Source organism: Marmota marmota, unplaced genomic scaffold (assembly GCF_001458135.2).
Source record: "Marmota marmota marmota unplaced genomic scaffold, marMar, whole genome shotgun sequence".
Taxonomy (NCBI): Eukaryota; Metazoa; Chordata; class Mammalia; order Rodentia; family Sciuridae; genus Marmota; species Marmota marmota.
The window spans coordinates 55,780,729-55,794,757 of NW_025999900.1; the positions used below are offsets into that span (position 1 = coordinate 55,780,729).

Consider the following 14,029-nt stretch of genomic DNA (forward strand, 5'->3'; position numbering starts at 1 on the left):
GCACCCCTGTTCATTAACAGCTCCTGAATTTCTCGTATAAGGGAGACCCTCCAAACACCATACTAGTAGGGGGTGCAATCATTGGAGTCCACAATTCACTGTGTACACTGGGGCCAGTCACGGAACCTCCTGGGCCCCTATTTCCTCATCTGTAAAATGGGATGACCATAGTACCTGCCACCCAGGGCTATAAGGGTGAAATGAGTTCTGACCCTGGGAAGGGGGCCTGGTGCATAGCACATGCCAGGAATAATAGTATCAGCTACTATTCCTGAGAGCTGGGCTCAGGAAAGGGAATGGGAAAGAGGGATGCAGAGAGGAGAAAAGGAGACAGAAACATTCCAAGAGGGAGAAAAGGAGTATAGAGGGCAGAGGGGATATGGGTGCTGGCCTTGATCTCTCAGGGCTGGCGCAGGGCTCACCTTCTTGTTCTTCCTTCCCCCATATAATCTCCCTAGAATTCTGAGGAATTCTGCTTCCACCCCCACTGGTTGCCATGGTGATGAAAAAATCTGGACCCAGTGGAAAGTTCTCTCTGCTCTTGGCAACGAGGCTGCAGCACCCTGCCTCCTGCCTGCCCGCCTGTGCGTGGGCGGCTCTCTGCAGCTGCTGCCAGGATTCAGGGCCAGCTCTGCTCTCTGCAGAGGCCCGGCCCTGCCCCCCACAAGATCTAGGGTGGGAGCCCTGGTGCCAGGAACCCTCAGCGAATATCCAACCTGTCACATTTTATAAGGGGGACCTGGGCCAGAGAGGACCCCTGACTTGCCCAAGACTGCAAAGGCTCTTGACTGCCCTGGAGTCTCTCCTGGGTCAGTGCAGAGTCTTCTGGGGACGTGGGATGCCTGAGGACATCATAGTCAGAGAACAGGCCAGCTGTTGAGAGCCAGAGGGATGCAGAAAAATAGTGGGAACTTGGGGAGGCTGCCACTACTGTGGACTGAATGTGCCCCCCCAAATTCATAGGCTGAAATTTGGAGCTGTGGACTTTGGGAGATGAGTAGGTCATGGGGTGGGTGTGATGATGGCATTAGTGCCCTTGTAAGGAGAGACATGAGAGAGATGATTTCTCTCTCCACTATGTGAGGACACAGCAAGAAGGTGACATCTGCAAGCCAGGAAGAGGACCTCTCTGGAAACCAGCCCTGATCTTGGGCTTAGCAGCTTCCATAACTGTGAGAGATAAACGCTATCTAAGCCACCCTGCCTAGGGCTGACCAAGCTGACAAGATGGCGGGGTTTACTGGGCTGCTGTGTTTCTCCCCTTCTAACAGCTCCAGTTTTCAGCCAGAGTTGGAAGATCACAAAATCAGTCTGTAGTAAGCTCCAATCAGGGCCCAGAGCCCCACATTTGCTCCTTCTTTCTTTCCTTTCTTTGCCCATCAGACTGAGCCTTGAGGCCCAGGCTCCTAGCAGGAGGCCAATGCCCCCTATGTCAAGGCTCCACCAAGAACCTCCCAGCTCCTTTTGGATTATTTTTCTGTCATCAGCTCCACATACTATGGTATGAATGTTTCTGTCCTTCTAAAATTGATATGTTCAAATCTACTCACCAAGGTGATGGTATTGGGAAGTCATCACCCCACGTCATGAGGGTGAGACCTTGTGACGGGGTTAGTGCCCTTGTCAAATGACCCCACAGAGACCTTGCCCCTTCTAACCTGTGAGGACACCGTGGGAAGGTGCCGCCTGAGAACCAGAAAGCAAGCCCTCGCCAGACATCATATCTGCCAGCACCTTGATCTTGGACTTCTCTGTCTCTAAACTATGAGAAATAAAGTTCCCTTGGTTATTAGCTGCCCAGAGTATGGTATTTTGTCATACCCCCCCAAAATAAGACACCATGTTTCTAAAACCATTGTCCCTTGAGCAGATAGTTTTTATTGAATAACTACATATACAATGCACCATTTGTGAGCGTCAAAGCCTTATAGAATCCAGGCTGTGGCAGCCTCTTGGGATTTCCAGCCCCTAGATGATTATGTGGTGGATATCTGGGACAGTTCCTCAGAACCCTTCAGCGGAAGATCCTCAAGTTGGACACCCGTGGGATTTCCCCAAGGCCCCACAGATCAACCAGTGGCTGGGGCTTGGGCTATCTTGAGAGCTCTGGCTATGGAAAGACCGAGGCCAGATTGGGCCACATTGCACTTACCACAAATCTTCCAAGGGACTCAACTGCCCAGACACTTTGGGAGTATGAAAAGGTTCTTGCAAAAGTGCAACCTTTGTTAAGAAGGGGCCTCTTGCCCAGTTTCCAATGAGAAAACTTGGACAGCAGAACCACTCATGGGGCGCCAATGCAGTCTCCATGACCCCATGAGCTGTCACCCAAAGAATGTAACCTAGCCAACGGGTCCTAATTTTCCAAAGCATCTTGGAGTCGAGACATTTCCCTAGAGACAGATTTTTACCCAGCATCTTCAGAAGGGAAGTGATGGCTGGCAGGGCACAGAGACAGGTCCAGAGCCAAAGGTGGGAGCTTCAAGTTTTTCTCTGTCACTCCTGAACTATGGAGCCACAGAGCAATGGCATGGCTTTCCCATCTGTAGCTCAGGGCTCAGGTACCTAGTTGCTGTTAGTTCCTCCACCAAGTCATGTACCCACTTGGGGAAGCACCACACCAAGCTCCCGTTTCTCCTCCCTGCCCCTGACAGAGCCTGGCAGAGTGGTCCCGGATTAGACCAAGGGGAGGAGGAAACCTGAGGCATTTCTTCCCCAGACCACCCACCACGCATCACTTCACCCATGAATTCATTCATTTGTTCAGCCAAAATTTATTATCATCTATATGCAGGGGACACAACAGTGAGGGAGACACAACCTGCAACTGACCGGTGGGACCAGAAGATGGGCAGCACCATACACTGGAACACGGGAAGTAGAGGATCCCCCCAAACACAATGGAGGGGTCCTTCCTCGGTTTTGCGGAAATCAAGAAAGCTTCCTGTGGAGGTTTCTCAGGGATAAGGTTTAATTTAAGCTACAGAAGCCGGGTTAGGGTTCTGGGAGGTAGAGACAGAGAGGGGAACATGGAAGGAGAGCAGGAGCAGGAGAAGGTTCTCTGGGGCCACAAGATTCCTCCCCAAACATCTCCTTCCCAAAGAAACCACCTCCACGTCACTCAAGGCGGGGACCAGGGAGGCGGTTCAGGACCACGGAGAGCTCCACAGTGGCCTCCCAGCCACCACCGTGATCCTGCAGACTCGGAGGGGCAGAGCTCCGGCTAAGGCCCCAGGAGATGGTGGGCAGGCCGTGTGGGTAGGAAGACCACCAGGGAAGGAGAGGGTCTGGGGAGGCCTGGAGGACTGGCTCACCTCTCCAGCTGGGCCACAGTCACGGGCCCCAGGGGAGCCTGGTGGGCAAGGCCCTGAACAACAGGATGACGAGGGTTCTCCACTGTTAAAACCAGAAAGCCCCCAGGAGTCTAGTGACGAGGGACTAGTAAATTTAGAAGCAACATAATAAATCAGTAAATTATGCAGTACCACAGGAGGTGACAGACACTGTGGGGAAAAGAACTGTCTCCTTCCCCCAGGAAACAAGCGGCCCCAAAGTTTTTGTACAATTCCAGAGGTTTTCAGTACCCCTGAGCTCTGCACAGAGACAGCTGAGGTCCAGTCTCCCCCAGGGGCTCACCCACGCTGCATGAGAGCAGGGGTGGAGGAAGGCCGGGCCGAGTCTACCCGGGTCCCCAGGCCAGCCCCTGCTCCCGACTCGCAGCCTGTCCTTCCACCGTCGCATTGATTGACAGCACCTATGTTGTGTGAATCTTCTCGTAGACATTTTGGACACATCGGTGAGCAGAAAAAGTCAAGTCAGTGTCCTGAGAGTTTATTCATGGGTTATGTTTCAGTGGATTGAGACAGATTGTAATGAAAAATAATACATTTGAAATTATACAGAATATGAAGCTTGCAAGTGCTGTGGGAAAGGAAAACAGAAATAGAGAAAAATCCTACTGTGTGCAAGGGCCTGGGGCACCAGGGTTGGGCTGGGGTGGTGGGTGACATGGGGAACTCGCAATTTTAAATACAGAGGTCACAATGGTCTCACCGAGAAAGTGACCATTGAGCAAAGAGTGGGAGGGAGGGAGAGACTTGGCCAAACAGGCAGGTGGGCGGACAGGGCTCGGCCTAGGGGCAGCCCGTGCACAGCTGTGAGGAGGGGACTGCGGCTGGTTCTTTGGAGGAACAGCAAGGAGGGCAGAGAGACTGCAGAGAGGGAGAAAGGGGTGAGCAGTGGGAGGAGGTGAGGCGGGGCCAGATCGTGGGAGCCACTGTGCGACTGGCTTCTGCTGCGTAGGTGGGGGCGCTCAGGACATGGTCCGACTTTATTTGGAAAGCTCCTGTGTTAATCAGCTTTCTGTTACCGTAACAAGTAGCTGAGATAAATCAACTTGAAAAGCAAAGCTCACAGTTTCAGAGGTTTCCGTCATGACTGATTGGCCCTGGTCTTGGGCCTGTGGCAGCCCAGCACATCATGGTGGGTGTGTGTAGAGAGGAAGCCTGTTTAACTCTCAGGACCATGTGGAAAAGACAGGAGGAGGAGGGGGCTGGGGTCCCAATATCTGCTTCAAGGACATGTCCCCAGGGATGGGAAGACCTTTCACCAGGCCCCTCTTCTTAAAGGTTATACCACCTTCCAACAGCACCCCAGGCTGGGCACCAGCCTTTAACACATGGGGCTTTGTGGGACACTTATCCAAACCACCGAACCCCCTGCACTGGGAGTGGACTAAATGGAGATCAGCAGTTACCGATGAGAGAGGCCAGTGGCTTGGCCCAGGCTGGTAGGAGCAAGTCCGACTTGGTAGATCCTGAAGGTAGGAACAGCAGAGTCCAAGGAAGATCAGATGTGAAATGGAAGACAAAGAGAGCGACATCGGTTCTGTCCTGGACATCTGGAAGGCTGGAGGTGCTATGGGCAGGGACGGGGAAATCTGTGAGACAGGCTGGTATAGGGGAGATGCCCACTAGACACCCTGGGAAGACACCAAGGAGGCATTGGAAATGCAATTCTGGATCTCCCAGCCCCAAGTGGCTCCCATGGGAGGGGTCCTCAGAAGGCTGCCTGGGCCCACGCCTCCTCAGAGCCAGGACATTCTCCCCCAAGCCTTTCTGTCCTTGCTGGCATGTGTCCTGGTGAGTTGGCGCTCTCTCCCGAGGCCATCCCCTGTGTGTCTGAACAACTCTGACTTGGAGAAGTTCCTTCTATACTGAGCAGACTCCTGTCCCAGGGGTCTCAGGACGCAGGGTAAGAGATGCAGTAAGAGACGCCGTGGCCTCAGACTGTAGGAGAACGTGAGAAGTGTGGGTTCCTGGTGTCCGCCACAGTCCTTCCCTGAGACCAGGTGTCCCCAAGGCTCTGGGGCTTGCCAACCAAGCTCCCTTTCTCTGAAGCTGACTCCAGTGGGCTTCGGCAACTGCCACCAGAGACCTCTGCCTGGCCAAGTCAGGCACTGACAGAGACGCCACGAGGATTCAATGGAAGAACCCCACTAGGTGCTTAGCCCAGTGCCTGGTGCAGAGAATGTGCTCGATGCAACAAAATAACCACCTGTACTCCACAAGCATCCAGGAGGGTGCTGATTGGGTGCTGACCCTGGAGTTAAGTCAGAAGGGGTAGGCAGGAGCTAGATAGATGAAGAGAGGGGGAAGGGGTCCCCCAAATTCCCCACTGGTCCCCATGTACCCAAGCCATCTCTTCTCCATACTGAGCATGCCAGCTCCTCTTCTCCTATAGCCAATGTGGTCCTTCCAGTTTTTGAAAAGGTAGTGCCTATGATGGTCCAGCATTAAGGCAGTGGAGACTGGATAGTCTGGATTCAAACCTAAGCCCAACACTTGCTAGCTGTGTGACTTTGGGCAAGTTACTGAACCCCTCTGTGCTCCCTACTTCATAGATTTGTTGTGAAGATTAAGTGGCATAACGCGAGCGTTTATCACCACAGTTGGGGCTGTCAGTTAGGCCTCAAGCTTCTGCTCAGCCCAGCAAACCCAAGGGTCCTATGTGGTTTGCAAAGCCTCACGCAGTCCCTGAGCTCAAACAGCACCGCTTCACAGGGCAGCAAATGGAGGCATCTTGGAGGGGCCAGAAGACACGCCTCGGCCCCCCTCGGTCAGCCCTGTGTGCGATCGATCGGCCAGAGGCCCGGGTCTGGCTGAGGGGAGAGGCCTTGTTAAGAGACCAGATGAAGATGCCGTGGGACCCGGGACCCGGGCCGGAGCAGGAAGCGGAGGAGACGGCGGGACGGAGGGGGTGGGTGTCAGGGGAGGCAGGTTCCCGCAGGAAGAGGGAGAGGAAACCAAGCAGCCTCCGGAAGGAAGGCTGCGGAAGCTCTGCCCCACCCCTGGCATCCCACCGGGGACCTTGCAGCCCCCCGCCCCCCGCCTGGCTCTTGGCCCTGGTCTGAGCAGAAATGACATTTGCTGAGTCACCCGGCAGCTGGCACAGTGCCAGAGGCTCCTCGGTCTCGGGAAGCCCCCGCTCAGCTCCATTCCCTGTCCACAGCTCCTCAGCCCCTCGGCTTCCGCTCTCCCCTGGCCACCAGCTCCGCTGCATCCGTGGGCAGGTTGCTTCACCTCTCTGGGACTCAGACTCCTCAACTGTCCAGTGGGTCTTGTCGTCCTTGGAATGCAGGTCCCAGGAAGCCAGGGACATGGAGGACCTGTTCGCTGTGTGCCCCCTGGCCTACAATACGACAGGCACATGACACTCAGAGAGAACTCTGGAAGTGAGTGAGTAGTGCCCAGTTTCGTTTTGAGGACAGCCCTGGGCAGACGGGCTAATAGGCGTGAAGGCCAGCTCTGCCCCATGCTCTGGGTCTGTGTGCCCACTGGCAACTGGCACCTGGCAGGAGCCTCAAGACCTCAGACTCCACATAACTGAACACAGACACCCCCGCCCTCCACCCCCCCAGCCCTCCCACTCCCCAGCCCCCACATTGTCACCTGAACACCCAGTGGGAGTCCCTTCAGGGTCCACCCTCTTCGCCTGTCCACCACCTGCTCCCTTTGCACTCTGGATAACACTCAATGCCACTTGACCCCCATCTTGGCTGACCACAGCCTCTCCCCCATGCCGCTTACCAGAGGGACCTTCCAAATCATCTGTCTCTGGTGACACGCTCTGGCTCCTCACATTCCACCCTTCCTCGTGCAGCCACGTGCGTCTTTCTCCTGGGACTCTTACTGACTTCTTGATAAAGTCCAAATCTGTCAGGGGCCTCCTCCAGGCTGCTCCTCCTCTCCACTCCCAACGCCCTGCTCCACGTGTGGGAGTCTCCCTGCTTCTGATGTCTCCATGCGCCTCTGTCCCTTCAGTCTGGGATGCCCTCCTGGGCAGCGTGAGGTCCCATAAGGACATCCAGGGAATCCATTCCAACCAGCCATGGGATGGCATCACCCCAACCCGCATCACCTCCTGTGGACACCCCTACTGTATTGCGGGTCTCAAGTTGTCCCTTTCTCTTTTGAAGTCTGTCTTCCCTCTGAGATATTTCTAGAACAGTCTATGGTTTATTCAGATTGAAAATGTGGACGTGAACTTAGACGTGAGTGTTTGAATCTAAGCAGTGTCCAGCCTAAGAAGGGAGGCGTTCATGAAAATGTGATCAGTGGATGCATTGATGGATAGGAAGGAGGTAGGGACAGTTGGAAGACTGATTAGACAGGTGGAGGATGGTGGATGGGGGTAAGGAAAAGGAAACATGGCTGTGTGGTTGGAAGGACACGTTGAGAGAATGAGGACGAGAGAAAAGAAGACACTTGAATGAAAAGAAAGGCCAGATATTGGATGGAAAATGGAAGGAAGCATAGATGGATGGATGATGGGTGGATGATGGAAAGACAGAAGTGCAGGTGGACAGAGGAAGGATGAAAAATGCTTGAGGAAGGAAGGGAGAAAGGACGAGTGGATAAAGAATAGCTGGATGGGTGGATGAATGGAGGATGAAGGAAATAAGATAAAACATTTTCCATATTTTGACCACAGGCAGCAAACTAGTCATCTGCTTGTGGTTATTAAGAAAGACGAGAATGCCGGAGATCAGTTATATCCACAGAGTCAAGGGGGCTTTGGGGGAAATGGGGCTCTGGGGTGTCAGCAGCCGGGTGTGTCACCTCTGGTTCCCCGCCGTCTTCCTTGAGCTCTGCGCTGTCCTGGGGCTTGCTGGCGGCTCCCTGGGGGCTCGTTCTGAGCAGAGCCTGCCTGTCCACTAACTCAGGGAGATTTTTTTTTTTCATGGAACAAATGAAAAAAGGAAATGACCTCAACCTGGGGTGGCAGCTGGGGAGGGCTGGACAGGGGCAGCTGCTACTGTCCACACCAAACATGACCCTGGGCCCAGGAGGAAGAGCATATGGCCCAGTGCTGGCACCTAGGCACCCTGCCAGGCCGGTGACACAGAAAGGTTTGGGCAGAGAGCCTTGGGGGAGGTGAGTGGGGGGAACCCAGAGCAGGACCGGAGCTTGGACGCCCTGTGGCCCTTTGCCCCTCCTCCGGTTCTATGGCCAAGGTCCAAAGGCTGACCCTTACCTTTGTCCCCAGCCTTATCTTCCCCTGGTGTCACCTGCTGCTCTTCCATAGCTCTCCCCGCAGACCCCATGAGTGAAGCTCACAGAGATACTCACGCTGTGGTACCTGCGTGCCACCCTGCAGCCTGCATCCTGCTGTGGGCAGCCGTGTCCCAGGAGAGCTCCCTCCCCAGCATCTCCCCGCACAGCCCCCGCTCGGGGGAGCCTGAGGGGTACCGCCCCTGAGCTCCCGACTCCCCCTCTCCTGGAGCCTTCCAGCAGCCCTGGAGGGGCGGGGCGGGGCTGGGGCTTAGGGCAGAAGAGGTCAGCAGCTGAGCGACTGAGAGATGCAGGCTCTGGGAGATGCAGAAGGAGAAATAGAGACTCGATTCTCAGCCTCTTCCTCCAGGCCCGTGAGCAGAGCCGCACTCTCTTTAAGGCAGCCCAGGGTCAAAGCTTTGAGTGATTTCTCTCTCTCTTTTTTTTTTCTCTTTCTCCCTTGAAAACAATTCAGGGCTTTTGCGTGTGTGTGTGTGTGTGTGTGTGTGTGTGTGTGTGTGTGTGTCTCAAGAGCTGAAAAAACTCTGCATGCTCGTNCTGTCTGTTATGTGTGTGCTTTTGCGTGTGTGTGTGTGTGTGTGTGTGTGTGTGTGTGTGTGTGTGTGTTTCCACAGGGACTGAAAAAAAATCTCTGCTCTGGAAAGTCAGGGGAGAGTCCAAGTTTCCAAGGGAGGCAGCCTGGGCAGCTGGGCGTGGGCTCTGTCCTGCCTTTGGTGCAGAGGTCGCTGGCCTGTCCCCTCCGCTCGACTCACCCAGCCCCTCCTGGGCCTCGTGCCCGCTGCGCTTCTCAGTGTTGTTACTTTTCTGAGTTAAGACTCTGCGGTTTTTAACTGCGACTCCGGGTCCCACCCTGGTCGGCCTCCATCTGGGTCCCAGTGACGGGCAGCGTGAAGGGATGGAGGTTAGACTCGAGGCCCCGTGGTGCTGGTGATTCAGGAAAACACACTGGGTGTCTATCTATCAGAGAGGGGCCTTAGAAGTCTTTACAGAGACCTAGAGTATAGGATCTAATTTTGAAACGTGGGTGTATAAGTTAGTACTGGAGTTGTGCAAAATATGGTAAAAGCATGAAAATGCTGAATCTGGTGCTTCGACTGGCTGACTTTAGGAGTTCAGCCTCCCAATGGGCCTCTGCCTCCCTCCTGCCTCTCCCGCCTGATTTCAGCATGGTAGCCAGAGCAATTGTGGGGAAATTTGGGGCACATGTATTTAGGACAGGGGTCAGAAAACTTTCTCCAAAGGGGCAGATAGTAATGTCTCAGACTTTTCTGGGATTTCCTGGATGCTACTCAACTTACTGTTGTAGCACAGAAGCAGCCACATGGACAACAATGAGTGGGCGTGGTTGTGTTCCAATAAAACTTTATTTATAAAAACAGATGGTGGGCCACATCTGACCTTGGTGCTGCTGTTTGTCACCCTCTGTTTTAGAAAAAGGACAGACATAGAGGACCAGCACAGGGGGTATTCAGAGACGGAGGTACTGGGGGCTTGGTGAGAGAAGCAGGTGGGCTCGGGGTGAAGACTTGAGAATTAGGCACCCCACTTAGAACATCACAGGATTGGGAGGGACACACTCACTGGTCTCCCATAATGGGGGCGGGGAGTTAGAAGGAGGCTCATTTTCATTTATGGCGTGAAAGTCCCCTAACAGTGACAGGTGAGGTCCTCATCCTCAGAGGCATGCACGCGGAGGGCAGCGGGGGACTGGACTGAGTTCTCCTTGGCTCCCAGTTCTGCCTTTGAGGAAGAAGCTGTCTCTGCTGAACCCCCTCCAGGTTCCCTTGTTTCTCAGAGCAGAGGCCGAGGACCCCACAAAGGCTGACCCCTGCTCATGCCTCCTCCCACCTGCCATCCTCTCCCCGCCGCCTCTCCCACTCTCATCTGCAGCCCTGGGGCCTCTGGACTGTCCCTGTTCTGGCTGATCCCTTTAGAGTCTTGTCCCCAGACCTCCTTCTGCCTGTGACGCCGAGTCCTCAACCTGTCCCCTGTCTCCCCCTCAGTGCCTGCTTCTGCTCATTGTGCCGTGGGCCCCTTCCCTCCTGGAATGTCGGACCCAGGACACAGGGACTTGGTTACTGCTGCCTCCCGGTGTTTAGCGCCTGGCGGACGTAGGTGCCAGCACGGTGGTGGCATTTCCAAAGACGGTCCCCAAGCCCTTCCCCTCCCACTCGCCCCTCTTCTAGCACGATGCTGATGCTCCCCTTGCCTTGGCAGACGTGGGGCTGTCAGAGGTCAGATGCAGAGACTTTCGAGCCTGGGTCCTGCCAGGCCACACGGCTTCTACGTGTTCTCTTGGGCTCCACATACTGGCTCCAGAGGAAACCATGCCAGGTTCCCATCCCAGCTTTGTGACCCTGGCCAAGCACTTAACCTCTTTGAACCTCAGTCTCTTTTTTTCTTTTCTTTTTTGGGGATTGAGCCCAGGGCCACTTTACAACTGAGTTACATCTCCTATTCTTTCTTATTTTTTATTTTGAGACAGGGTCTCACTAAGTTGCAGAGGCTGGAATTGAACTTGCAATCCTCCTGCTTCCTCAGCCTCCAAAGACTCCAGGATCACAGGCATGTACCACCAACCTGGCTTCTGAGTGTCAGTTTCTGATCTCAGAAGTGGGGGATGGCGGCAGCCCCTCTGGGACTGTCCAGAATGGAGGAGGCAGAGGGACTCAGGTGCTTTGCACCGCGCTCAGCCACGGTAGGTGTGACAGCAGTAGCTGTCATCCTTGCTACCTGACCTGCTGAGGTCATAAAGCCAGCCGAGGCAGAAGCAGCCCTGCGTCCCCGTACCCGCCCAACTCTGACGGCCCTCCCCTCCCTGAACCCCTACCTGTCTTGGGTGGCCCGTGGCCGAGGGTTCTCACTAAGTGATGGTGTCCCTGCCTTCCCTCCCAGCCCCCATCACCTGGAGGAGCCCGGGGATCCAGGCGGAGCCGGCGCCCGCTGTGGCTCCTTACTGGGCAGATCCAGTGGAGCTCTTCATCCTGCAGACCCCCCCAACCCTCCTGTCCCACTAGCAAGACAGAAAACCAGGTCCCCAAAAGGAGAGGGTATTTGCAATCTGGCTCTTGAGTCCAGATCAAAATGGACCAAGTTTTAGCTGCTGGAGCCACATGTCCCTTCCTAGCTGCGACCCTGGACAAGGCTCTTTAATCTCCTGGAGCTTTGCTTTGTCATCTCTATTAGGGGGACAGTGAGTGGTACCAGCCCTGGGACAGCAGGTGCTCCCTCCGGGCTCCAGAGCCAAAATCAGATGCCCCTCTGAGGCAACGTGGTGTCTCCCTTCTCTGGGCCCGCAGCCCTGTCCCCTGAAGTCCCAGGTGGGGATGTGGGCACAGGCCTGTCCGCCCTGCACCTTGAGCACCTCACAGGTGCCACTGTGAGTGGCCCGTGCTCCTTGCAGGGATACGGAGAACCAACCTGTGCAGCATCAGCAGATGCTGACGGGTTTGTGACCTGGGACCTGTGGAACTGAGTACCCGGGAGAAAACGTCCCCACCCAGCACTCGGGATGAGCCACCAGGCAGAGGTGGGTGGTGGGAGAGGAACCCTGAGCGCACCTGACTACCAGAGGGTGGCCGGCCACGTCAGGTGGTGTGGCTCAGGTGACTACCCCTTCCCCACCTTAGGTAGTGTGACGGGGTGACTAACCCCTTCCCTGAGCCCAGAAGCCCTGGAGGGACCTCAGTCGAGGAATTTTCTAGAATCCACAGGCCTGAGCGTCTCTCCCTGTAACTTTCTTTATTCTCTTTGTCATTGTCCCATTCTAACCTTTGTTTCATTTGTTCATCTGACACAGTGACCTTGACGTCCCAGGCACCTTTCCAAAAGGACCACTTAGTGCAGCGTCTCTAGAGGGTGGTGCTACTGCTTACCTTGAGGACAGAGAGGTTGAGGGACAGGCCGGGGTCACGTGGCTGTGGGTGGCACGGTGGCCTCGCCCACTTTCTGCCCCAAGGCAGAAATGTCGGTTTGAAGCTTCTGTTCAGACACTGCATTGTCCCCTGAGTCTTCATCTGTAATTGGGACAACAGCGGTAGCTCTGGGGTGCGCAGGGCTGGGCACAGGGTGGGGGCTCTAACGCCCTCCGGCCCTCCCCTCCCCCAGCCCGCCACCAGACGAGGCCAACTGTCCTTGTCAACTGGATTCTGCTGCAATGGCAGGCCGGTTGGGGGCAGGGACAAGAGCAGGCTGGGCAGGAGCCCCAGACTCTGGCTCGCCCCACTGGGGGGCCCTTGGCCTGCCTTCAGGAGGGAGGACCTTCCCCACAGGCGTCGGCTCCCTTCAGGAGCAGCAGGGCCAGCATCCCAGCCCCAGGGCTCGGCCTGAGCTGTGGGCTGTTGGCCAGGGTCGGGTGGCCCTAGGTCAGGAGGCCTCCACGATGGCCTGCCCCACCTTTGAGGAAATCCACCCGGAGAGTCGTTCCCCAGAGGGTTCCCTGGCAGTGGAGGCCGGTCAGGCCAAGGTACACAGGTGTGTTTGTGGTGTGCGGCAGGTGGGGGCAGGCGGGGGCAGGCGGGCCGGGCCAGGGGGTCACAGGCCTTCTCCAAAATCACCTTCTGAGCCAGAAAACCCCACCCCAGCCCTCCTGGGACCCCAGTGGAGGGCTAGGTAAAGCCGGGGCACAGATGGCCTTGCTCTAGGAGGAAGGCAGCCAGAGAGGGTGGGCGCTGGCTGAAGGTCACACAGGAGCTCTGGCCGTCTGCCATTCTCTCCGAAGAGGGCCACAGCCTCAGGCACACCCAGTGACTTCAAGGACAAAGGGAAGTTCATTTGACAGCTATCAGGGAGGGCCCCTCGTTGGACATACTTCCTGCCACCCCTAAATCCTCTGGCCGAGGGGGCTCGGAGGGGCCGTTTGTTATTGAAAGTTTTAAAGTCCAGCAGCTGGGCCTCCAGCCCCGTCTCTAGGAGTGGCCCCTGGCCGTGTTGTCCTGCACCTGGCCGGGCACCGCTGGGTGGAGGTGGGCTGGGTGGCCTCCCTGTCCCCGGCCTGGGGAACGGCACAGGAACTCAGCCAAACACTGACGGCCAGCTAGCCAGGGACGGACAGGTAGCTGCCTCCCAGGTCAGCTCCGCCGGAGGACAGGCCCGGCTGCCAGGCCAGTCTCACTCTGCCTCTTCTTCATGACCTGGGCTGGGGAACCCCTCCAGCCTCAGTTTCCTCATCTGAGCCTCGACGGCTGAGCTGATGCTGATGACCGTGGGGAATCACCTGGGGTGGCCGCCGGGCAGCCTGGGAGGGGAAGCTAATGCTCCTGAGTTGTCATAACAGAGCGGCCTCTGGGCTCCTCCTGTTTACCGAGGCTGAGTAAATACAGCCGGGCCCCTGGCAACCGGCACAAAGGGGCCCTTGTGCCCGGCTCCCTGGGCTCCCGCCCCAGCACAGCCCCAGCTGGGAGCTCCCGGAGCCGCAGGGCGCCTGGCCATGGCCCCTGGGAGGGGGGGGGGGCTCG

The 14,029-nt window shown here is 56.2% G+C and overlaps 1 long non-coding RNA gene across 1 annotated transcript; it reads right to left on the bottom strand.

The window, feature by feature from the left end:
- Positions 1 to 3,815: 3,815 nt before the first annotated feature.
- On the bottom strand, positions 3,816 to 8,209 carry LOC125615342. Its single transcript, XR_007345944.1, has 2 exons — positions 7,089 to 8,209; positions 3,816 to 6,690 (listed from the first exon to the last, which is right to left on the bottom strand). It is a non-coding gene; the product is annotated as an uncharacterized LOC125615342 (long non-coding RNA).
- Between the last annotated feature and the right edge of the window lie 5,820 nt (positions 8,210 to 14,029).